Below are 25,662 nucleotides of genomic sequence, written 5' to 3'. Positions count from 1 at the left end.
TTGCTGCCAGTGCCAGCCTACCAGGGGCTGATCTGAGGTGTGAAGGTGCAGGAATTGGGGTGATCTAAGGTATGATAGTGCAGGAATTGGGGTGATTTGATGTGTGAAGGTGCAGGAATTGGGACTGATCTGCTTCATACTATTTTTAGGACTCAACCATCAAAACAGGATTTAAAGTAAGACAAAATAAACAGCATCATATGGCAGCTCTGATCTAAATTGAAGATTAAACTAAAAAAGGTACCGTAATCAAATCCACACATCCTGGAACATTAAATCCTGTCATCAACCATCCCGACGAACGCCACGCCCCGCCACGCCCCCACCCCCCCTCGCGGGCTGCTCAGTCCAAAATGCCCGGGCCTATTTTTTGTCCCAGTCCGGGCCTGATGCCCACTGTATATACAAACCCAATTCCAAAAAAGTTGGGACACTGTACAAATTGTGAATAAAAACAGAATGCAATGATGTGGATATTTTATTCAGAATACAACATCGATGACACATCAAAAGTTTAAACTGAGAAAATGTATAATTTTAAGGTAAAAATAAGTTGATTTTAAATTTTATGGCATCAACACATCTCAAAAAAGTTGGAACAAGGCCAAGTGTACCACTGTGTGGCATCCCCTCTTCTTTTTATAACAGTCTGCAAACATCTGGGGACGTAGGAGACAAGTTGCTCAAGTTTAGGAATAGGAATGTTGTCCCATTCTTGTCTAATACCGGCTTCTAGTTGCTCAAATGTCTTAGGTCTTCTTTGTCGCATCTTCCTCTTTATGATGCGCCAAATGTTTTATATGGGTGAAAGATCTGGAGTGCAGGCTGGCCATTTCAGTACCCGGATCCTTCTTCTACGCAGCCATGATGTTGTAATTGATGCAGTATGTGGTCTGGCATTGTCATGTTGGAAAATGTAAGGTCTTCTCTGAAAGAGACGACGTCTGGATGGGAACATATGTTGTTCTAGAACTTGGATATACCTTTCAGCATTGATGGTGCCTTTCCAAATGTGTAAGCTGCCCATGCCACACGCACTCATGCAACCCCATACCATCAGAGATGCAGGCTTTTGAACTGAGCGCTGATAACAACTTGGGTTGTCCTTGTCCTCTTTAGTCCAGATGACATGGCGTCCCAGTTTTCCAAAAAGAACTTCAAATTTTGATTTGTCTGACCACAGAACAGTTTTCCACTTTGCCACAGTCCATTTTAAATGATTCTTGGCCCAGAGAAAACGCCTGCGCTTCTTGATCATGTTTAGATATGGCTTCTTTTTTGGCCTATAGAGTTTTAGCCGGCAAGAGCCAATGGCACAGTGGATTGTGTTCACCGACAATGTTTTCTGGAAGTATTCCTGAGCCCATGTTGTGATTTCCATTACAGTAGCATTCCTGTATGTGATGCAGTGCCATCTAAGGGCCCGAAGATCACGGGCATCCAGTATGGTTTTCCGGCCTTGACCCTTACGCACAGAGATTGTTCCAGATTCTCTGAATCTTTGGATGATATTATGCACTGTAGATGATGATAACTTCAAACTCTTTGCAATTTTTCTCTGAGAAACTCCTTTCTGATATTGCTCCACTATTTTTCGCCGCAGCATTGGGGGAATTGGTGATCCTCTGCCCATCTTGACTTCTGAGAGACACTGCCACTCTGAGAGGCTCTTTTTATACCCAATCATGTTGCCAATTGACCTAATAAGTTGCAAATTGGTCCTCCAGCTGTTCCTTATATGTACATTTAACTTTTCCGGCCTCTTATTGCTACCTGTCCCAACTTTTTTGGAATGTGTAGCTCTCATGAAATCCAAAATGAGCCAGCATTTCAAAATGTCTCACTTTTAACATTTAATATGTTATCTATATTATATTGTCAATAAAATATAAGTTTGTGAGATTTGTAAATTAGTCCATTCCTTTTTTACTCACAATTTGTACAGTGTCCCAACTTTTTTGGAATTGGGTTTGTACATTTTGCAGATATAGCTGCTTCCATGTATATATTTAATCACAAACCAAAATGAAATAACAGGTTTTAAAAACGCTTTCACACATGTATTTGCCGACCGCCTAAATTTACATCATTACTTTGACGTTAAATACCGGGTTATGGTAGCAGATGGCTGTCAAGCCTGTCATACCCCTGGTATCCTTTTTTAAGTCAGGCAGCCAGTTTTCAGATAAAAGTGGTCCCAGCGGCGGATTCGCCGCAAGATCACTTTTATAGCCATGGGAGGGGTGCCCCTCCTGCCACTTTCCAGTCATCCCTGAGCTTACCAGGGTCGTCGGTAAGACCAGAGCCAATCCGATCCGTCGGATGCTTGGGCAAGAAGCCGAGTTAGGTCCAGATAGCCCCCACTCAGCTCTATGCCCTTGGAGGACCGAAGCGGCGTCTCACATCACTTCCAACTCTCGGGCTTAAGGGGATTTTTTTTTTCTTTAAAGTGATTGTAAAGGTTTTTTTTTTTTTAAATACCAAACATGTTATACCTGCCTGCTCTGTGCAAGAATTGAGCAGCCCCAATCCTCCTTTTCTGGGGTGAACCTGCCAGAGCTCCTTGCTCCTGCTCTTTATTGGGTGCCCCCACAGAGAGCCGATTTCCATGTAGGCACCCGTGCGGGCGTGCTCACGAGTCCCGCATCACCATTGACACTGACAGTAGGACTCGGCCCCACCTCCCTACTCCTGTGTCCTTCGATTTGATTGACAGCAGCGGGAGCCAATGGTATAAATGCTATCAATCTATCCAAAGAGGACCCCAGACAGCTGCTAGAGCCGCTGGGCTCGTGCTTGTCACTGGAACGATTGGGTTCAGGTAAGAAGGGGGGGGGGGTCTGGGAGGCAGCTGAGGCACAGAAGGTTTTTCACCTTCATGCATGAAGGTGAAAAACCATGAGACTTTACTCCTTTAAAGTCAAAATGACTTTTTTTTTTGCTTTTAACGGTAAATGAGGACCTGTCATGCTTATTTCTATTACAAGGGATGGTTACATTCCTTGTAATAGGATTAAAAAAAAAATGAAAGGGACAGTGTAAAAAAATAAATTAATTAAAAGCAGAAAAAAAATTGAAGGCGCCCCGTCCCGCATGCAGAAGCAAATGCATACGTAAGTCACGCCCGCATATGTAAACGATGTTTAAACCACATAGGTGAGCTATTGCCATGATTGTTAGAGCGAGAGCAAAAATTCCAGACCTCCTGTATAACTCTAAACTGGTAACCTGTAAATATTTTTAAAGTGTCGCCTATGAAGCTTTTTAGGTACCATAGTTTGTTGCCGTTCCATGAGCGTGCGCATTTTTAAAGCAGGAATTGTTGGGTATCTACTTGTTCAGCGTAACATCATCTTTCTCATTTTACAAAAAAATTGGACTAACTTAACTGTATTGTTTTCTTTTTTAATCATTAATGTGTATTTTTTCCCCCCAAAAAAATGCGTTTAAAAGACCGCTGCGCAAATACAGTGTGACAAAGAATATTGTAACGACCTCCATTTTATTCTCTAGGGTCTCTGCTAAAAAAGATATAATGTTTGGGGGGGGTTCTAGGTAATTTTATAGCAAAAAATAGAGATTTTTAATTGTAAATAACAAATGCCATAAAAAGCCAGGGTCAGCAAGTGGTTAAACTTATACTAAAATGGATCAAAATCAAAAATTAAATATTTGATGGATCACTATTAACAGCACAAACGTTTTTTTTTTTTTTTTTTTCACCTCGTTATAGTTTTATTACTTACTGATCCTGCCTGTGGATCCCATTCATTTTCCAGTCACTTTACCAGGGTAATTTTTCAGGGACAGGACAGGAATTTAAATGTAAAATCAAAACTGGACTCCAGCTAACCGTTTGCACAGCCACAGGTTTTTCTTTTCCTTTATGTAAACAAAGCTTAAATCAGATGAGGAACATCTGATTTGTAAGCACCCTTGAAAGTATTATATGGTTTATGCCATGCCCTGTACCGGTCACTTTTGATTTGCTGTAAAATATTTGATGTAAAATAAAACAGAATTAATACACTGAACACTATTGTTCCAAGTATTAACTCCAGGCAGTTATCACAATACAATGATTTCGCTATAGTGGACCTTTAAACAGACTATAATAATAAATAGATTGGAAAAAAAAAAAGACTATGGCTTCCCTTAATTACTAGTGAGAGATTTACCTAATGTCTTATATATAAATCTTAATGTTCCCTTTATTAGAAGCCATGGAATGCCTGGAAACAATAAGTGTGGGCCAACCCACCAGCACAGGTCCAGTTTGATTATCAGGGCAGTATGTCTTACAAATCTAATTGTTGAACCTAGTTCTGCATTATAAGTCTTCTTCGTTCCTGAGTTGCCCGAGTTAAGCCTTGATTTTTTTTTTTTGGTGTAGGGTCACAGCACATTGATTGCCTGCGTTTCACACCCTTTCTCCCGAGTGCCAATGATAAATGGCTTCATTACTGACATGGCTTTATTTCCCTTACAAGCATGAAATGAAACAGGGAGAAGGCCAGGAGTGCACAGGGCCTGCAAATACTGCACCTGTTTTGTTTGTTGTCTTCCCAGACCTCCGTCAGGCTCTGAGCCAGTGAAAAACCCGTTCTGTGTCACAAATTTTGATGACCTTTGTTAAGACTTGACCCACCAGAAAGAAAGCCTAGACTGCAAATGTCAAGGTGTTGTAAGCAAGGTAGTGTACAGCTGGGAGATAAGACTTCTGGGGTTGCCCTTTGTGTTAAGGGTTGTAAAAATTGCTGTTTAATCTTTGATTTAAGGAAGCCTTTCTCAACCTTTTCAACATAAAGGAACCCTTGAAAAACCTTTCTGATCTCAGGGAACCCCTGCTAAAAATGAGTATATCTACAACTCATGATACATTAGTGTGTGTGGAGTGGGAAGATTTCTCCTTACACTTGTGGACATTGGGAAGAATTACCCCCTTACAGATAACTAAAAAGATCAATGGTGCCAGTGGGAACTTATCTGAGAGGCAGAAATTGCTCATTGCTCAAGGATCCCCTAGCAACCTCTGCAGGCTTGTGACGTCAGAGGAGCAACGCTGCCCTCCATCGTGCGTCCCAGCTGGGGGGTTCACCGCATTCTATCACCGGCCGGATCAGAGTGGAAGATCCTGAGGCGGCACCAGCACAGGCATCACTGCCCTTACTCCTCCAGACGACCTTCTTGGGCATTTTGTCACCCTACATGCTCCCTCTCACGAACTTCAATGTGAGTTTTATATTTATTGCAATTAAAATGTATCATAAGTCTACACTCAGGTGCCTTTCTTTGCTTGTTTTCTTAACCTCTGGAGGAACCCTAGGCTTCCATGGAACCCTGGTTGAGAACTCTGCATTAAGGTTTTATATTTTGCCACTATGCAACAAACCAGATGATGCCAGGTGTAGAAAGATTCAACCAGACAGCCCTTTTCCATAGAGAGAAGTGCAACACAGTGGAATTCTCTTTTGTAATGTCAATATATTTTTTATGTGATTTGTTGATTGATCAGAAAAGATTCATGTGCACGGTTGGAAAGGAATATTGGATTGTTCTGACCCATTGATGGGGATGTATTATTAAAGCTCATATCCAGGCTTAACAAATATTGTATAACTATAAGAGGTGCATATATTCTTACTTGCTGTCCTTAGTGTTTTTCTTCCAGGTCCGTGCACTAATCCAGCATGAAACGTCTCCTGTACTTTGTGTCTGTGCAGGAGGTTCCTGTAATAAAGACTGGTCACTGCTGCTCTCTCTCCTTGTGCAGGGTGACTGGTCTTGTCTCCACCCCCTTTTTTAGTTTTCTACAGGCAGGCAGTAGTGGGTGGAACCTGCTGGGTCTCTCCCACAAATCTGCTTTTTGCACAGGCTATGTGGAACCCACTGATGACATTACTGCTACTTTTAGAAGGCAATACAAAGGCATTTGCTGCATATAGAGTGGATTTACATTCTTACATATAAATACAATTTCCTAGAATTTGGCAATAAATTTGAATAACAACAATAGTATTGCTCTGGTATATGTCTGTTGACTCCAACCGCTTGCTAAACTTCTGTGTCCTGCATGCATTTGCTTGCTGGAGTCAAGAGTGTGAGCAGCGTGAAAGCAAGTGGCATACATGCACACTGCGCAGCGCAGAATTCTCATTCCAGTTCAGTTTTTTCCTTTTGCCGTTGCCATTTTTGTATCAAGAGACATGAAAGTTCTTCTCCCAGTTGGTCTCTGTCTGTCTCATTGAGTTACATTTTATTCAGGTTATTTGATCATTAAAGCAACATGTTGGCTCGGCAGCCCCTATCTCTAACCGGGATCAAAAGGATTGGTGAGGCTGGTGTCAAGGGAGCCCACAGTATTTATCTCTCGAGCACAAGCAGCTGTACACCGTGTAATGATCTCACAGCTTTACACAGAACTGTCTTTTCATTTCACCTTTTACTTTCTATCCTACTCGAAAAAATTTTAGATTATTTTTTTGCTCTTGACAGCTGTTTCAGTAGCTTACTGTTTTTTTTATAACTAAAGCTTAGGAAGAGGGGCCAGAAAAACAAAATCGTTTTCCATATTCGGCATTCCATAAACCTTGTTTTATATACGATAAATGTATTGATTAAAATCAAATTTGTAAGCAGTTTTACCTGATAAAAGATCTAATTGACATTAGTCAGGTTTGTGAGTTTCATACCCCTGCCATAGTGTGCTGCCAGGAGAGCTTGTCATCTCCAGTATCTCTTTGGGGAAGTGGTCTTTTTGCTCACCTCTCCTCTAAGCTGCTCAAACATGAAACATGAGGATGGTAGCATTGTTACTGTCCCCACTTGTCCTTCAAATATGCTGAATTAATATTTAAACTATTTAAATGTTTAAAAATAATTTTGAGTGAAAACATAGATGGCCAAAATCATTTTTATTTTTTGTCCAGAGTTATGCTTATATTTGAAGAAGATCTGCAAAGATTTTAGGGGTTCTCTGTTTTACCCATGTTTGAAGAATTACAAAAATGTTAGAACTGCTTTTCTTCCATGATTCATAAGAGTTATTCCCTAATGTCCTTTGTGTAAGCTCTGCTATCAATCGGTGTAATGTATGGGAGAAATTCATTTAACAAATAATATATGGGGGGGGGGGGGGGAGTCAAAATACATTCAAAGAATTCATGACCAGTCAAAAATCATGTCTAGAAAAACTGGGCTTTTAAGCTACATTAGTTGTCAAAGACCTAAATACATATAAATTAAAACACCGCTAATTTATACCAAGTGTCTAATAGGCTACATCACTGAATCACTACATGTATGTAAAACCTCCAATTCAAATCCCATCAGCATACACAGCAAGAAGTTTTATTTAACTCCACAGGGGTCCAAGTGCATATGCTCTTGGTGCGGTTCTGATTGGTTGCCCTGTTGTCCCCTAAACAAAACCTTTAGGACCCTGGTCTGAACCTCTGCCGTCTCTAGCTGTGGCTCTTCTGATTCCTTCTGAATCTTCTGATTCCTAGGACAACCTTACCATATGTCTTGTTTCTATTGAACCTTGAACCCTTTGCTCCTCCAAAGAACTTCCTGATTTAAGCCATGTCTCTGCATTTCCTGTTTGCCAGATTATTGTGCTCTCTCCAGCCAATACCTTGCTCCTTGCATACCTACTGCTGTCCTTATCTTCGCAGCCACTTGTTACCGACCCTTGGCTTGTTCCTCGACGAAGCTTCCGTCTGATCCCATCCAGCTACTACTTGTTACTGACCTTTGGCTTCTGCTTCTGCTTGATCCCTACCTGTTATATCTGCTACCAGACCCTAGCTTGCTCACCTCCTAGTTAGGGGACCCTGAGGATTGCAATTGAGTACTAACATATAGCAAAATCTATCTCGGCCATCAGGAGCTTTGGTGAATATCAGTTAGTGCTTAAAGTAGAAGTTCAGGCACAAGTTAACTAATGCTAAACCTGCTCTCTGCCATATTCTAAACTTAATCTTCCTAACCCTGTAAAGCAAAAATTGCAGTACTTACCTATTCTTCATATGATCCATTCCGGTCTCCAGCATCAGCTGTCAGCGGCGGCTTCAGTGCGGAGGCAGGTGCAGGAGAGGCAGCCGACAACAGAAGCCCCCTAGTAAGTCTATGGGTGGCATCTCTTCCTAGTAATTTCACAGCCGTTCTCGGTCCTTTTCTTGCACAGAGCTTCCGCCGCTGGAAAATGTACCAAATTGGCTGCAGATTAGGTAAGTACAGCGATTTTTGCTTTACAGAGTTAGATAGATTAGGTTTAGAATGTGGCAGAGAGCAGGTTTAGAGTTGGTTAGTTTTTGCCTGGACTTACATCATCCACTAGAGGGTTTGCTTGTAAATTTCCAGCTGACTACCTATGAACCTCTCTACTGTTACAAATTCAATCAATGGTCTCTAAGCCTGACCCCAGACCATGACAACACCACTTAAAGCAGAAGTAAAGTCTGCTAAAACTTTTTTTTAAGGCCCCCCAGGTGGGTTATGCCATAATGTATTAGTATGCACAGCATATTCGTACATTATGGCAGACCTACCTGTCATATGGTGTCCACTAGCGCAGTGCTGGGACCAAATCGGCGGGCCCCTGGCGCTTCCATCTTAGCTCAGTTTTCCTTCAGGGTCCTTTGCCTTCGGCCACTTGATAGGCAAGGCTGCAATGATGCAACTCCTGCGCATGCACACGCGAGACACATGACTGTGGCCTGGATCAGGGGCCAATCGGGGCAGTAAATGTTCACTAAGCTGCGCATGCGCAGCTCAGTGAAAATGACAGCTGAAGGTAGAAGGATGCATTTATGGAAGAAGAGCCCAATAGGTCTATACCCAGCCATTTGATTAAAAAACAACTTTCTTTCCACTTTAATGCTGGTTGTAGCTCCACCCCCTTTTCCAGCCCAATTTAATAGGAATCCTGTGGGAGGTGCAGCCAGCACAGAGCCCCACCCCCCTCTCTAAGCTGAGTGATCTGTCACTATTATGAAACATTAGTGCTGCTTGTTCATTTATAATAGTAAAGCGTTGCTTAGAGCCTGGGCTCTGTGTAAAGTATCTGCCGATACCCTGTCTGTGTACAAGTGGCTGCAGATACATTACATAGAGCTGGAGCTCTGACTGAGCTATATATGTATCAACAAGCAGTGTTGATTTTTCATTCATAATATTGACAGATTAATCAGCACTGCGGCACTTCTTGTCTATCAGCGGCTTATTTTACAAGTGCACGGCCTGGCCAATGTATCACACAGCCCGTAGCTCTCACTTATGAATGAGTGATCAGCAATGTCAGGCCAGTGTATAACAGGGACCGACATCACTGATAGCTCATTCATAAAACTGAAATATCACACAGCACTGCAGCATTGTTTCATCCATCAGCTGGGCTGTGTATGTGTAAAAACAGCCATTGAGAGACATACTGCCAGAGACTGCGTGTTTTTTTTTTTCCTTTGTGAATGGCAGCACTGGTCTTAAATCACTTCTGGACCGGAAGGTTTTACCCCCTTAATCACCAGGCCATTTTTTGCGATACGGCACTGCGTTAATTTAACTGACAATTAACGGTCGTGCGATGATGTACCCCAATAAAATGGATGTCCTTTGTTCCCCACAAACAGAGCTTTCTTTTGATGGTATTTGATCACCTGTGCTATTTTTATTTTTTGCGCTATAAACAGAAAAATATCGACAATTCTGGAAAAAATATTTTTTACTTTCTGCTAGATAACATTCCCAATAAAAAATCTAATTTTTTGATCATTTTAGGCCAATTTGTATTCTGCTACAAATTTTTGGTAAAAAAAAATCCCAATAAGTGTATTTTTATTGGTTTGCGCAAAAGTTATGGCATCTACAAACTAGGGGAAAGATTTATGTAATTTTTATTAACTAGTTGGATGAGCCAGATGGACTTGTGTCTTTTTTTCCACCCGACTAACTATGTAACTATATATGTAGTAATAGCGGTGATCTGCGATTTTTAGCAGGACTGTGACATTGCGGCAGACAGGTCGGACACCTAACTGATATTTTTTACACTTTTGGAGGGACCAAGTGACATTACTACAGTAATCAGTGCTAAAAATATGCACCGTTACTGTATTAATGACACAGACAGGGAAGGGGTTAACACCAGGGGCGATTAAAGGGTTAAATGTGTCCCTAGGGAGTGCTTTGTAACTGTGGGGGGGGGGGTGGGCTTGCTGCATGAACACAGAGACCTGTGTTCCTAAATAAGAGGAACACAGGATCACTGTGTTCATCACTGACAGAACAGCGGTCTGCTGTGTTTACAATGGCAGACCGCTGTTCTGTCTCCAGAGGGAGTGATCGCGGGCCCAGCGGCAATTAGCTTCCCCTGTGGCGAATGGGTGCGCGCGCCCCTGCTAGCGGTCCTGCGAAGCGACGTACAGGTATGTTGTTTCGCGAGACAGCCGTCCTGCCGCCGTAAAACTACGGCCGCTGGTCAGCAAGTGGTTCAAAGCTGCCTTTGTTGCCAAAGACCAGCACTGCCAATCACAAATCCATCTACTTTTGAGCAGCGTTGTTGCTTGAAAATCTGGCTAACTAGGCTGCTTAGAAACTAGGGGACAAATTTGAACGGGACCAAATGTTATATGTACTTGCACTCGGTCCCCTAGGGAGGTAAAAATAGTAATAAAAATGTTCAATGATAGTTCGCAACAACAAGAAGCAGAGCCACACGCAGGGTTTAATTTACTAAAGGCAAAAAGACTGTGCACTTTGCAAAGTGCAGTTGTACTCTGCAGGAGCAATTGCTCCAGAGCTTGGTAAATGAGCAGAAGCTCTGCTGACTTCCATCATCCAATTCCGTGCAACCAAAAAAATGCATTTTATTTCAATTTTCCATGCACCTGATTGGGTACTCTTTGCAAAGTGAAGCTTTACCTCATTTACTAAGCTCTGGAGCCACTGCACTTGCAAAATGCACAGTCTATTTGCCTCTAGTACACAGGTGTCAAACACAAGGCCCGCGGGCCCTTCAGGCCATTTCATGTGGCCCTTGCATCTCTCCTGCAGCTACTGCATCTCCCTCATCTCTGCCCCCACCTTGTCTCAGCAGACGGCAGCAGAGAGTACTGAACTCCTCTGCCAGATCCTGTGCTTCCCCCTGCAGCTGCAGAGAGGAACAAGCCCCCTCCCCCAACTCAGCAGTTGGCAGCAGAGAGGAGGACACAACTCCTACAGATCCTGCACCTCTCTGTACAGCCACAGCACCCCCTCCTCTCCACCTCCACTGGTCTCAGCATTCAGCAGACTCCATCAGCTGCCCCCCTCTTCTTCTCAGAAGCAGCACATGGTAAAGGTGATGCACTGTGATGTAAGGGAGGGTGGGGGCTCTTGATTTCTGATAGTGGTGGGCTACAGATAGAACCGGCCCTCTGAGGGTGACCATAATGCTGATGCGGCCCTCGATTAAATTGAGTTTGACACCTCTGCTCTAGTAAATCAACCCCACAGTGTCTTCCCGGTGATAGATCAAAGTGAAGATAGGCTTTAGCTAGTCTTCTCCCATAACCTCGCCCTTTGACGCATTTCACCCTCTCACAGGCTTTATCGTAGAGGTCTACAAAAAAAACCTCAGGGGGTGAAATGTGTCAAAGGCATGGCTATGGGAGGAGACTAGCTAAAGCTGACCTTCTCTTTGACCTATCACCAGATGAACACTGTGGGGTTGATTTACTAAAGGCAAGTGCAGTTGCTCCAGAGTTTAGTAAATTAGGTAACTCTTCACTTTGCAAAGAATACCCAATCGTGTGCAAGGAAAATTAAAAAAAAAATTATAGTTTTCTCTACCACACGATTGGAGGATGGAAGTCAGCAGAGCTCCCCCTCATTTACTAAGCCCTGGAACAATTGCTCTTGCAGAGTACAACTGCACTTTGCAAGGTGCACAGTCTTTTTGCCTTTAGTAAATTAAACCCTCTGCTTTTTCTTGTTGCAAGGGCCGAGCACAGGCACAGTTATATGTCAGGTATTCAGTTAATTCTTATTGGCAAAGTATGTAAAAGCTTTATCTGCTGATTAGTAATGATTTAATCAGCTGCTCATTTTACAACATCCATTTTATTTTTTTTTAGTCAGCCTATAGTTCTTCATTAACCTTCCTAGCTGTATTCCCGAGCGTGGCTCGGGGTTACATTTCAGAGCCAAAAGCGGTAACCCCGAGCCACACTCGGGGTACCGCCAGAAGCATCGCTGGATCCTGTAAGCAGGGTTACTTACCTTGTCACCTGGATCCAGCGATGTGCCCGGCGGTGTCTAGCGACGGTTCTTCCTCCCGATCCTCTCCGTGCCCCGGCTTCCGTCTCCTGCGACGTGACGTTCGCAGGGGGGTGGAACTGTGGCGGCAAATTCAAATGTAAAACACACCAAACACACTGATACAATGCAAAATAAAATAAAAAAATCACATTAGTTTGCCCCCTAGTGCCCTTTCCTGCAGTTTTACTGTACTTTTTATGTATATATATATATATATATATATATATATATATATATATATATATATATATATATATATATATATATATATATATACACACGTATATATATATATATATAAATATATATATATATACGTATATATATATATATATATATACATATATATATATATGTGTATATATATATATACGTAATTCTTGTGAATGAGCAGCCCAAACCAACTGTATACATTTATATATATATATATATATATATATATATATATAATATATGTATACATATATATATATAATAAATGTATACAGTTGGTTTGGGCTGCTCATTCACAAGAATTACATGCAAAATAATGGTACCGCTTTCAGCACCTAAAATCCAAAAGAATCATACCGCCAGGGAGGTTAATAACCGTTCACAATTGCCTTTCCTAAGCTTACATTTCATAAGTGCTACCAACAGCAATCCTTAGAGGGACTTAATGAAAGTCGTAGGTTTTTGGTCATAAAAAATCTGAAGACATCTAGTGAACCGACAAATATAAGTATCAATTTTGTTTCAGGGTGCATCCAGGTTGGGTTTTAGATATTGCATGCTGTATTCTTGCACTCCGTTTAGCAGCTTTCGCCTTTTGTTGACAAGTTAGAATTTAACTTGTGTTGCTGAGCTGACAGATGTGCTGATCACAGAGATCAATGATCCTGCAGCATACAACCTGTGGTGTAAGCATCACTTCCAACATAAACATGGGCTGAAGACATTGCTTCCAAAGCACATTACAGAGTCACACTGTGAGCGTTTACCAGACACTACCAGCTACAGTGACAGCCAAAAAAATTGGGGATTTCAACTTGTTTTTTTTTTCTAAATATTCAAAGTGCAATGTGTATAGTACATTCACTATACAACACAAGCACAGGAACATAGTGCAGTGCCCACTGCAAACATATAGGGGCGAGATTTACTAAAACCGGAGAGTGCTAAATCATAGCTTACATAGTTACATAGTTAGTGAGGTTGAAAAAAGACACCAGTCCATCCAGTTCAACCTATGATGTGTGTGTGTGTTTGGAGTTAATAGTACATTGAATACCCCTGTATGTTGTGGTTGTTAAGGTGCCCATCTAATAGTTTTTTGAAACTATCGATGCTCCCTGCTGATACCACTGCCTGCCAACCGTGCCCCATGCTCCAGGGGGCCTGTGCGGCTCCCCTGTACACCTGGATAGGAGAGACGGCGGGGGGCAGCATGTAGAGAAATCACTGTCCTCCTTTTTCCTCCTGTAGCTGCAGGAGGAAAATGGAGGAGATTGGTTCCTCTGTATGCTGCCCCCGCCACTCCTCCTATCCAGTTACATAGTTACATAGTTTGTGAGGTTGAAAAAAGACATCCGTCCATCCAGTTCAACCTATGATGTGTGTCTTTGTTTGCTGTTAACCGTACATTGAATACCCCTGTATGTTGTGGTCCCTAAAGTGCCCATCCAATAGTTTTTTGAAACCATTGATGCTCCCTGCTAATACGACTGCTTGTGGAAGAGAATTCCAAATCCTTACTGCTCTTACAGTGAAGAACCCCTTACGTATTTTAAGGTTAAACCGTTTTTCCTCTAGTTTTAGTGAGTGGCCACTTGTCTTATTTTATTCCCTTTCTCTAAAAAGTTTATTCCTTATGCTAGGGTCACCAGTACAATATTTGTACATTGATATCATATCCCCCCTCAAGCGTCTCTTCTCCAGAGAGAATAAGTTCAGTGCTTTTAGTCTTTCCTCATAGCTGATATCTTCTATTCCCCTAATTATCTTTGTTGCCCTTCTCTGGACTCTCTCCAATTCCAGCACATCCTTCCTGAGGACCGGTGCCCAGAACTGGACGGAAGACTCCAGATGCAGCTGGACCAGAGTCTTGAAGAGTGGGAGAATTATCGTTTTATCTCTGGAGTGAATCCCCTTTTTTATACTTGCCAGTATTCTGTTGGCTTTGCTTGCAGCAGCTTGGCACTGCATGCCATTGCTAAGCCTGTTGTGTACCAGTACCCCCAGTTCCTTTTCAGTCTTAGATCCCCCCAGAGGTTTCCCCCCTAGCGAGTAACTTGCATTAGTATTTCTGGCACCCAAATGCATTACCTTACATTTTTCAACATTAAACCTCATTTGCCATGTAGTTGCCCACCAAATTATTTTATTCAGGTCTTCTTATAAGGTTTCCACATCCTGTAAAGAAGATATTGCCCTGCATAGCTTAGTATCGTCCGCAAATACTGAGATTGTGCAGAAATCTGGTGCAGCTGTGCATGGTAACCAATCAGCTTCTAGGTTTTTTGTCAAAGCCTAATCGAACAAGCTGAAGCTAGAATCTGATTGGCTACCGTGCACAGCTGCACCAGATTCTGGGTGCTCCAGTTTTAGTAAATCTCCCCCCGTTAAATCGATTTATTTGCTGATTTGGCTTCAAGTGAATTCTGATTGGCTGTTTGCGCTTCCGATTTCTTCATGCACTTTTTTTTGTTCTTTTTTCATTTATAAACAGGGATATCACATACAATTGGCACAGAAATGCAATAATAATGTGATCATAGGAAGCATAGGAATACAGCGCCGTATGAACATATTCTCTACATCCAGTGGTGGTCAGTATTTATCAGGATTGATATGGTCACATAGAAATATCTTTACATGTCTAAATCTTCATCATATAAGTGCCTTCTTACTTCTTGCACTGTTCAAAAAATAAGCCTGTGTGTGATTTCAATAGTAATATATACTATAATAATTTTTTTTCTGGGGGGGGGGGGGGGGGGGGGTTTAGGACCCATTCATACCAGAAACTGCACATTTTTTGCACATGCAGTGATGTGCATTTAAAACCTGTTTTTATGTGCATTTGCAGCTCAATTTTCCTAAGCTTGCATTTTCTTTGAGGTCACTTTCATCCTCTTTGAGCTTTCATGCGCACTGCATTGCATTTTAGTGCATTTTCTTGCATTTCTGTGCATTTGCAGCGCAGAAAATGCAGCATACAGTACTTTTTTTTCACAGCACTGCACTGCGTGTCCATAGGTTAACTTGGATTTTGGATTGTCTATGCAGTTGGAGTGCAATCATAAATGCATTTCGCTGTATCTGGTGTGTATGGGCCCTTAATTTCAGTTTTCTGAAATAATTGTACACTATATGCTAACCCCCGAACCCGAACCCCCTGAACCCGACCCCCACTACCACCTTGTGGTTATGACAGGCTCCATTTTTCTGGGAAGACTTGACACAAGATTTTAGACTTTGGGGTTGATTTACTAAAACTGAAGCGTGCAAAATAGGGTGCAGCTGTGCATAGAAACCAATCAGCTTCCAGGTTTTATTGTCAACGTGTTACTAAACCCAGGAGCCTGCATTCACTATATCTGGTCTCCCTCAGTACACAGAACATGGAAATGCAATAGTTTTAGTAAATATAAACTGCTAAATACCTTTTCTCATCGGCAGTATATAGCAGTCTTGTGATTTCTATCAGTGTCTGGTTAAAGCTTGTAGGAGGTGTTTTCATACTGCACTGGCTGTCCTATGAGGATGCAGGACCCCTTACCCTCTGTCTGGATGGTGCTGATTGACGCTGTGCTGATCACATGCATTCTCCCATGAAAAATAAAAAAACTCTCAAGAAAAACCAAACTGAGCATGTGCAGAGTTACTCCAAAGGCTCTGTCTTATCAAGAGATAGGAAAAAACTGGAGCTGCACCCCTGGAAAAGAGGTTCCCAAGATGTGCAGAAAGTGGTTAATGTATTGATAATTAAGACAGGTAATGATGTTAAAGGTGCCCAATTTATTGCAAAATATCAAGTATTAAAAAAGCCAATAATCCAAAAATGTGGCTGTATCAGGAGCTTATCAGGAGATAGAATGGGGACAGTGGACTAAGTGGAGGATCAGAGAAGACAGGATCAAACAGTCTTTTTACACAATGCGGAGGATTACCTACTTAGGTTCCACAGTGAGTATAACCAGCATGCTTTACTGCATATACAGACTGATTTTACTGTTATGTGTTTAGTAACACTTTAATTGAACAAACTGAAGTTGGAAGCTGATTGGCTACAACGCACAACTGCACCAGATTTTGCACTTTCCATTTTAAGTAAATCTACCCCATGTCTTGTTGAATTTGTCCTCGTTCAGCCAAAAGTGCATTTGTGAGGTCAGGTATGGATGCTGGCAATAAACTTATAACATACATAATAAACCATACTGCGCCGATGATAAATGACTGCCTACTGGTGGGTACTTAGTTATGATTTGCGGCTATAAAGGGATTCATAATGTAATGAGATTGTGAAACACAGCCCTGGAATACAAAGATCTCACCTAAACAGGTTCACATAGCCTTAGATTAATGGAATTTATCCAACAGCTTATCAATACTACATCCAGCACGTGTTCGGGGGGATGTATAGACTATGCTTGGAGCATCCTATTAGCTATATTGATGTTGCGGCATGCCCCATCGTCCTATGTATACCATTCATAGCAGGCCTTGACCATTTCACATTTTTTTGCCATTGCTGTGTTGCCATAAGATGTAATCGTGTTACAGAAGCTGGGCGCAGAGCGTAACCCTCTCAATTATACTGATGAGGAGAAAGCTCATTGTTTGCCCCTTCAACAAACAACGAGTCAAGGATCAAATTAACTTTTGCACACTTCATTATGGGATCCCCCTCACCTCCTCCCCCCCCTCGCCATCACCCTTAGGGCAAAGCTGTCTATGCAGGCTGAATCAAGATTTCTGGTTATTGGGCAATTAATCTCAACACTTTACAAGCCAACTAGCCTTTGTGCTCCTCTGAATGGGGAAATCATTTGGTGGAAGAGCAGGCAGCCTCAGCTCAGGGTCTGTTAAACCTGATAAGGAGGAAGACGTGAAAAGCCATTCAGTGGCCGAGCACAGACCTGCTTTTGTGATGATATCACAGAGACATGGGCCATTCGTTCTTCCTCTCATTTTTTTTTGTCTCACACTCAGATTCCTCACCCCATGCGCTTGCCTGTATCCATCTGTTTGCACCAGACAACCCCCCAGAGATGTCAGGGAAGAAGGGGGTCGCAGGTCCTCTCCGGCTCTATTGTTTAAGATGTTTTCTTTCATTTTGTTACCCCAAACCAATTTTTCTATTTATTTTTTTTTACTTACAGTTCTTTTGTAACTTTACATTTTTGTTTTATGGGGCTGGTTTTAGTGATTACATTGTTGGCTTTGTACCTAGTAGTTAGTATTTTGAGCCAAAATGATAATGTGACATTGAATGGGTCACCTTGCTCCAGGCAATTTAGGAATGGCTCAAGGTTATACCATGGCCAGCAAGTACTGGGGTTGATTTATTAAAGGCCAATAGACTGTGCACTTTGCAAGTGCAGTTGCGCCAGAACGTAGAAAATAAGGCGAAGCTTTACTTTGCAAAGAATAACCAATCACATGCAAGGCAAAAAAATGCATTTTTGCTTGCACATGATTGGATGATGGGAGTCAGCAGAGCTTCCCTTCATTTACTAAGCTCTGGAGCAACTGCACTTTGTAGAGTGCACAGCCTATTTGCCTTTAGTAAGTAAGGGAAACTTTGTTTTTTTTTTATTTGTCTTGAACTTACTAAGCTCTAGAGCAGGGATCTCCAAACTTCCAAAATAAAGGGCCAGTTTACTGTCCTTAAACCTTTAGGAGTGTCCATTGATGTTAGCTGTTGGGGGATCCATTGATCTATTGTTGCTGAGGGTGAATCTGTAGTTGGGGGAAGGGTCTAATATTGCTGAGAGGAGGAGGGGTCTTATGTTGCTTTGGGATAAATTGTTGCTTGGAGGAATCTACCATTGAGGGAGGGGTCTATTGTTGCTGGCTGCTGGAGGGTCTGGTAATGCTGGCTGTTGCTGGTTGGGGTCTCTTGTTCCTGGAGTAGATTTATTGTTTCTGGGGGTATTATGTTGCAGGGGGTCTATTGTTGCTGAGGGGGAATCTGTAGTTGAGGGAAGGGTCTAATATTGCTGAGGGGAGGAGGAGTCTTGCACATGATTGGATGATGGGAGTCAGCAGAGCTTCCCTTCATTTACTAAGCTCTGGAGCAACTGCACTTTGTAGAGTGCACAGCCTATTTGCCTTTAGTAAGTAAGGGAAACTTTGCTTTTTTTTTTATTTGTCTTGAACTTACTAAGCTCTAGAGCAGGGATCTCCAAACTTCCAAAATAAAGGGCCAGTTTACTGTCCTTAAACCTTTAGGGGGGGGCCTTCACTGTGGTGAGTGAGAGAAAAAAAAATGTCCTGGCGTCAGTGGGAGTAAACATTGCTTCATGATTGATATTAGGGGGAGAAATAGTGCCCCACCATTGGTGTCAATGGGAGGAATAGTGCGCTATTGTTGGCGTCAGTTGGAGGAATAGTGCGCTATCATGGGCATCAATTGGAGGAATCGTGTGCTGTCATTGGTGTTAGTTAAAGGAATAGCGCCCCATCATTGGTGTCAATGGGAAGAATATTGCGCTATCATTGGCGTCAATGGGAGGAATCGTGTGCCATCATTGGTGTCAGTGGAGGGAATAGTGCACCGTCATTGGTGTCAGTGGGAGGAATAGTGCGCTATCATTGGCGTCAGAGGGAGGAATAGTGCCCCATCATTGTTGTTAGTGGGAGGAATAGTGCCCCATCATTTTTGTTAGTGGGAGGAATAGTGCGCTATCATTGGCGTCTATGGGAAGATTAGTGCCCCATCATTGTTGTTAGTGGGAGGAATAGTGCCCCATCATTTTTGTTAGTGGGAGGAATAGTGCGCTATCATTGGCCGTCTATGGGAGGAATAGTGCCCCATCATTGTTGTTAGTGGGAGAAATAGTGCCCCATCATTGGCTCCTGCTGCTGTCAATCACAGCCAGTGAGGAGGGGGTGGGACTGAGCTCCGCTCTGTGTGTCAATGGAGGAGGTGGGAGCCATGAGCACTGGCAGGGGAACCCGAGAAGAGGAGAATTGGGGCTGCTCTGTGCAAAACCCTGTAGAGAGCAGGTACATATAACATGTTTAATATTAACATTTAAAAAAATCAACCTTTAATATCACTTTCAGGTGAGAAAACCTTCTGCGTTCAGCATGTTGTGCCCATTGTTGCAGAGTTTTGCCCATTGGGACTTTAGATGAAGCGCCACACAACCAGTAATAACAACATTGTAGCGGAGAAGTAGTTTAATCCACAGGGTCTCCGCTGATAGACAGGAAAACAGGTAATAATCCAAATAGGCAGGTACAGCATGCAACAATCCAGGTAGCGTTATACCATCCTTCCCTCCCCAGAACTAGACGACACATAGGCTGGGAGTCAAAACTAGAATGCCTTGTTTATTGAAAACACAAACACAAGGGATCTACACTCTGCCAAAACCCCTCCCTCTTCGAGACATTCCACACACAAAGCTAAACATCCCATAATAACCTTACTCTAGCCAGACAGGAACAATAGGACAATAGAATGCAGGTATTTAACAATAACAAACCCCACCCATCTCCTGAGGAACACTGCTCCCTCACTCTTTCAACACAAACCACACTCTTAGTGTCCATTCTGCTACAAACATAATACAGGTTTATTGAGTATATGCCAGCAATATAACTGGGAAAAGGTTTCATACTGCCAAACAGTTGGCCGAAGTAGACAAATCCATTACATTGGTACATACAGTAATCAAATAGTACATAGTAAATGTGTCATAGCATCTGTGGCGAACCAACGCGTTTCGTGAGTTCAGTCTCACTCTTCAGGGGTTGATGCATAGACATAATCTATAAAGTAAATTGATTAAAAAAATATAACATAGTAATGAACATGGAAATGTATTCTGTTGTATTTTGTTTCTTGTTGTGGCCATTGTGAACAACTTCACCTACCTGTTGCAGCTTCACCCACCTGTTGTGGCCGTTAATAACAGCTTCACCCACCTGTTGTGGCCGTTAATAACAGGTTCACCTACCTGTTGTGGCCATTGTGAACTTCACCTACCTGTTGCAGCTTCACATACCTGTTGCAACTTTACCTACCTGTTGTGGCTATTAATAACAGGTTGACCTACCTGCTGTGGCCATTGTTAACAGCTTCACCTACCTGTTGTGGCCATTATGAACAGCTTCACCTACCTGTTGTGGCCATTATGAACAGCTTCACCTACCTGTTGTGGCCATTATGAACAGATTCACCTACCGGTTGTGGCCATTGTGATCAGCTTCACCTACCGGTTGTGGCCATTGTGATCAGCTTCACCTACCTGTTGTGGCCATTTTGAACAGCTTTACCTACCAGTTGTGGCCATTGTTATCAGCTTCACCTACCTGTTGTGGCCATTTTGAACAGCTTTACCTACCTGTTGTGGTCATTGTGAACAGCTTCACCTACCTGTTGTGGCCATTATAATCAGCTTCACCTACCTGTTGTGGCCATTGTAATCATCTTCACCTACCTATTGTGGCCATTGTGAACAGCTTAACCTACCTGATGTGGCCATTGTGATCAGCTTCACCTACCTGTTGTGACCATTGTGATCAGCTTCACCTACCTGTTGTGGCCATTGTGATCAGCTTCACCTACCTGTTGTGGCCATTGTGATCAGCTTCACCTACCTGTTGTGGCCATTGTGATCAGCTTCACCTACCTGTTGTGGCCATTGTGATCAGCTTCACCTACCTGTTGTGGCCATTGTGATCAGCTTCATCTACCTGTTGTGGCCATTGTTAACAGCTTCACCTACCTGTTGTGGCCATTGTGATCAGCTTCACCTACCTGTTGTGGCCATTGTTAACAGCTTCACCTACCTGTTGTGGTCATTGTGATCAGCTTCACCTACCTGTTGTGGCCATTGTGATCAGCTTCACCTACCTGTTGTAGCCATTGTGAACAGCTTCACCTACCTGTTGCAGCTTCACCTACCTGTTGTGGCCGTTAATAACAGGTTCACCTACCTGTTGTGGCCATTGTGAACAGCTTAACCTACCTGATGTGATCATTGTGAACAGCTTCACCTACCTTTTATGGCCATTGTGATCAGCGTCACCTACCTGTTGTGGCCATTGTGATCAGCTTCACCTACCTGATGTGATCATTGTGAACAGCTTCACCTACCTTTTATGGCCATTGTGATCAGCGTCACCTACCTGCTGTGGTCATTGTGAAAAGCTTCACCTACCTGTTGTGGTCATTGTGATCAGCTTCGCCTACATAATGTGGCCATTGTGATCAGCTTCACCTACCTGTTGTGGTCATTGTGAACTGCTTCACTTACCTGTTACAGCTTCACCTACCTGTTGTGACCATTGTGATCAGGTCTCACTCCACCTGTGGGCTGTTCTGTTTTTTTCTTAAACACAAAACTGCAGCAGAGGCAGTGAGACACAATAGCCCGGAAGGGAGGGATTGCCGCTCCGTCTTCTAGAATCCTTTATAAATATATAAAAACAGAGAAGATACAGCCCAGCTACAATAACTTGTATCTGAATTGTCAGTTTTGGGTGAACTGATCCCATAGATCTTCTCTATCTATTAATCTGAACTAGAACCACAAGTGATAACTGACTAAATCTAGATGGGGGGGTGGGGGGGGAGTAGGATTTCTTTCTTTTTCCTTTTTACAATACACATGTAAAGAGGCTCCCGGGATGCTGCACAGTCCCAGCATGGTGACAGAGAATGGAATAGTTTAAGAAGACATTGATTTTCTTGCTTACTTGGAACACTCAGCTTAGCATTACTCGCCAAAAGCCCAATAATCAATGGATTAACAAGTATCCCTATCTGGCTCCAGGGACAGTAATCAGACCCTCTGCTGCACAGGATATATATTGTTACAGTGTAAAAACCTGTTAAAGGAAGCTCTGATTCATCAAATGCCGAGCTTGAATATCTGGAAACATATGCACGCTGAATGTGCAAGTTTGCTGAAAGGTTACATCGCAGAAAAAGTTAGTTCCATAAGAAATACGCCAATTTAATTAAAGTCACGCTGTTCTTAAAAAGAAGAGCTGCTGAAAAAACGAAATACAACCAGCTGACGCTTCAAAAGCCGAGCTGCAGGCTGATATATATATTTAAAAAAAATAAATAAATACACTATTTTATGCGGATTTGTTTTCTTCTAATATAAATAAAGCTGAACTCCATTAAATGGTTGCCCCATTGATAGTACAAATATCAAAAGCAGCTTTGTCTGCCATTCTCACCTTACTGTATTTCTTTTTTAAGGCTGGCCATACATTGTATCATTTTCTTGCATAGTTTTCCTATAGGCCCCTTTCACACACCAGCCCATTACCATTATAACATTTTATTGTATATATAAAAGCAAGAAATATATTTATAAACACGTGACAATAACAGGCATATCATATAACAAGGGTGCAACCCCAACCAGACCCCCACTGCTCCACCTAAAGCACCTTCAGCGTCCAATCTGGCTTGCGTGTTTCGAGTGACAGCCCCTCTTCTTCAAAGTCTGAAGAAGAGGGGCCGTCCCTCGAAAAGGGGAAGCAAGACAGGACACTGAAGGGTCTTCCCGTGCTATAAGTAGAGCGGTGGGGATCTGGTTGCAGTCTCATCCATGTTATATGATATGTCCAGGGCTGTTTTTCAGCGGGAACGCAGGGGAATGTAGTTCTGGCTCCTCCAGCACTGAATGTATGTGATGGCAAGGAGTGTCCATTGATGTTAGCTGTTGGGGGATCCATTGATCTATTGTTGCTGAGGGGGAATCTGTAGTTGAGGGAAGGGTCTAATATTGCTGAGGGGAGGAGGGGTCTTATGTTGCTTTGGGATAAATTGTTGCTTGGAGGAATCTACCGTTGAGGGAGGGATCTATTGTTGCTGGCTGCTGGAGGGTCTGTTAATGCTGTCTGTTGCTGGTTGGGGTCTCTTGTTCCTGGAGTAGATTTATTGTTTCTGGGGGTATTATGTTGCAGGGGGTCTATTGTCACAGAGAAGATTTATTGTTGTTGAGGGGACCTATTGTTATACAGGGGTTCTATTGTTGTGGGGGGGGGGGGGAGTATTGTTGGGGGTGAACTATTGTTGTTGATGGGGGGAGTTACTGTTGCTGGGGTGGATCTGTTGTTGCTGGGGGGTATTTTGGTGCAGGAGGTCTATTGTTGCTGTGGGGTCTATGGTCACTTAGGGGATCTATTGTTGCTGGGGGTTATTGTAGGGAAGATCTATTGTTTTGGGCTGCTGGAGGCTCTAATAATGCTGGCTACTGTAAGTTTTATTTTCCTGGGTTGGTTTTGTTGCTGGGGAGTACTTAGTTGCAGGCAGTATATTCTTGCTTTGGGAATCTATTGTTGTTAAGGTGGGGGGGGGGTTATTGTTGCTGGCTGAATGGGATCTATTTTACTGCCTTACATGTTATCAGAAACAAATTCCATACAAATTACTGACAGTGCTGATTGGCCCTGTGCTGATCACATGCATCCTCCCAAAAAAGAAAAAAACCTCTCTAATAATACGCACCAAACTTTTTTTTTAAAGGGAGAAAAACATTTTTTTTTTTTTGGTTTGCCCTGACAAACTTTCATGCACTGTATTTTCAAAAGTAAATTTTAACTGTTTTTATTCTGTAGTTTTCCTTAAAATAATCCCTGGTGATCCTGATAAGAAATTCTTTGATTTAGATACTTCCTGTTATGGGGTGATATCACTGTGTCCCCATTTCCCAATTGTGCTTTTGTGTTGTCACCCTATCACCAGTGTAAATTTCAACGTCAAACGTCAACTTCGTTTTAGTCATAGTCTTTTGACTAAAATGCCATTTTAGTTTTAGTCGTTTTTTAGTCAAAAAATTTATTTAAATGAATAGGAAAAAAAAGTTTTAAAGCTCCCCCCGTCGCTGTGAGCTCTCCTACGGAAAGAAAACACATACGTAAGTCGCGCCCGCAAATGAAAACGGTGTTCAAACCACACAGGTGAGGGATCGCCGCGATCGCCAGAGCAAGAGCAATAATTCTAAAAAAAAACCTCCTCTGTAACTCTAAACTGGTAACCGTTAAATTTTTTTAAAGCGTCGCCTATGGAGATTTTTAGGTACCGTAGTTTGTCGCCATTCCACATGTGTGCGCAATTTTAAACCGTAACATGTTAGGTATCTATTTACTCGGCGTGACATCATCTTTCACAATATACAAAAAAAATTGGGCTAACTTTACTGTTTCGTTTTTTTTAAATGCAGTGGAATGTATTTTTTTTTTTTTCAAAAAAATTGCATTTCAAGGCCCGCTTGACAAAAAATATTGCAACAATCGCCATTTTTTTTCCAGAGTCTTTGCTAAAAAAAATATATATATATTGTTTGGGGGTTCTAAGTAATTTTCTAGCTAAAAATACAGATTTTAACTTGTAAACAACATGTGTCAGAAATAGGCCTGGGGCTTAAAGCGGAGTCCTGGCCTCAAATACCTTTTTTAACTAAAAATACCCCTATAATACTAATCCATCGCCCTTTACAGAACCGCTATTCTCATACTTACAAGGTGTACAGTATTGGATTTTAGTCAAAATCGTACTTTTAAAAACGCTGTCTGGGCGCGGCCATCTTAGACGTGGGCATCTGAAGCCGCAGTGTAATCTGCTGTGTCCTTCTTTCTGATTCCAGGGAGTGTTCTGGGAGTTCTCCCTGATTCCAGCCTCCTGGGAGTGATGACAAACAGCTCCCAGGATGCAATACAAAGGCGGAAGTGATGTCGGTGGCCATGGCCACAGAGGGGGGAGAAGGAGGAAGTACAATCAAAAATGCACTGAAAATAAGGTAAGGGACCCCCGAAAAAAATTGAAAATGCCCAATTGTTGATCAGCATAGCAAGCACTCCAGGAATCACTAAAGTTGCAAAATAGGCCGGAACTCCACTTTAAGTGGTTAAATACTCTCTATTTTTGAATAGTGGGGCCGTTGGTAAGTGATGACATGACATCACTTCCGGGTTACTACATTAGAGACCCAATCAAAGACGATTCCGGCTTTGTTTGGGTCCCCGGCCCACCGACGGACATGCTGGCTGGTCGCTCTGGTCTCCTGGTGGGGCGGGAGAGCCTGGGGGAGCAGCAGGAGTGGGAGGACATCCCCTCCTGCTGCTTAAAATAACAACTGAGCAGCTGCTTAGCCGCATCGGTTGTTTTTAAAAGAAAACCGA

Source organism: Pelophylax lessonae (genome assembly GCF_965119305.1).
Source record: "Pelophylax lessonae genome assembly, chromosome: 11".
Lineage (NCBI taxonomy): Eukaryota > Metazoa > Chordata > Amphibia > Anura > Ranidae > Pelophylax > Pelophylax lessonae.
This window is presented reverse-complemented; position numbering follows the sequence as displayed.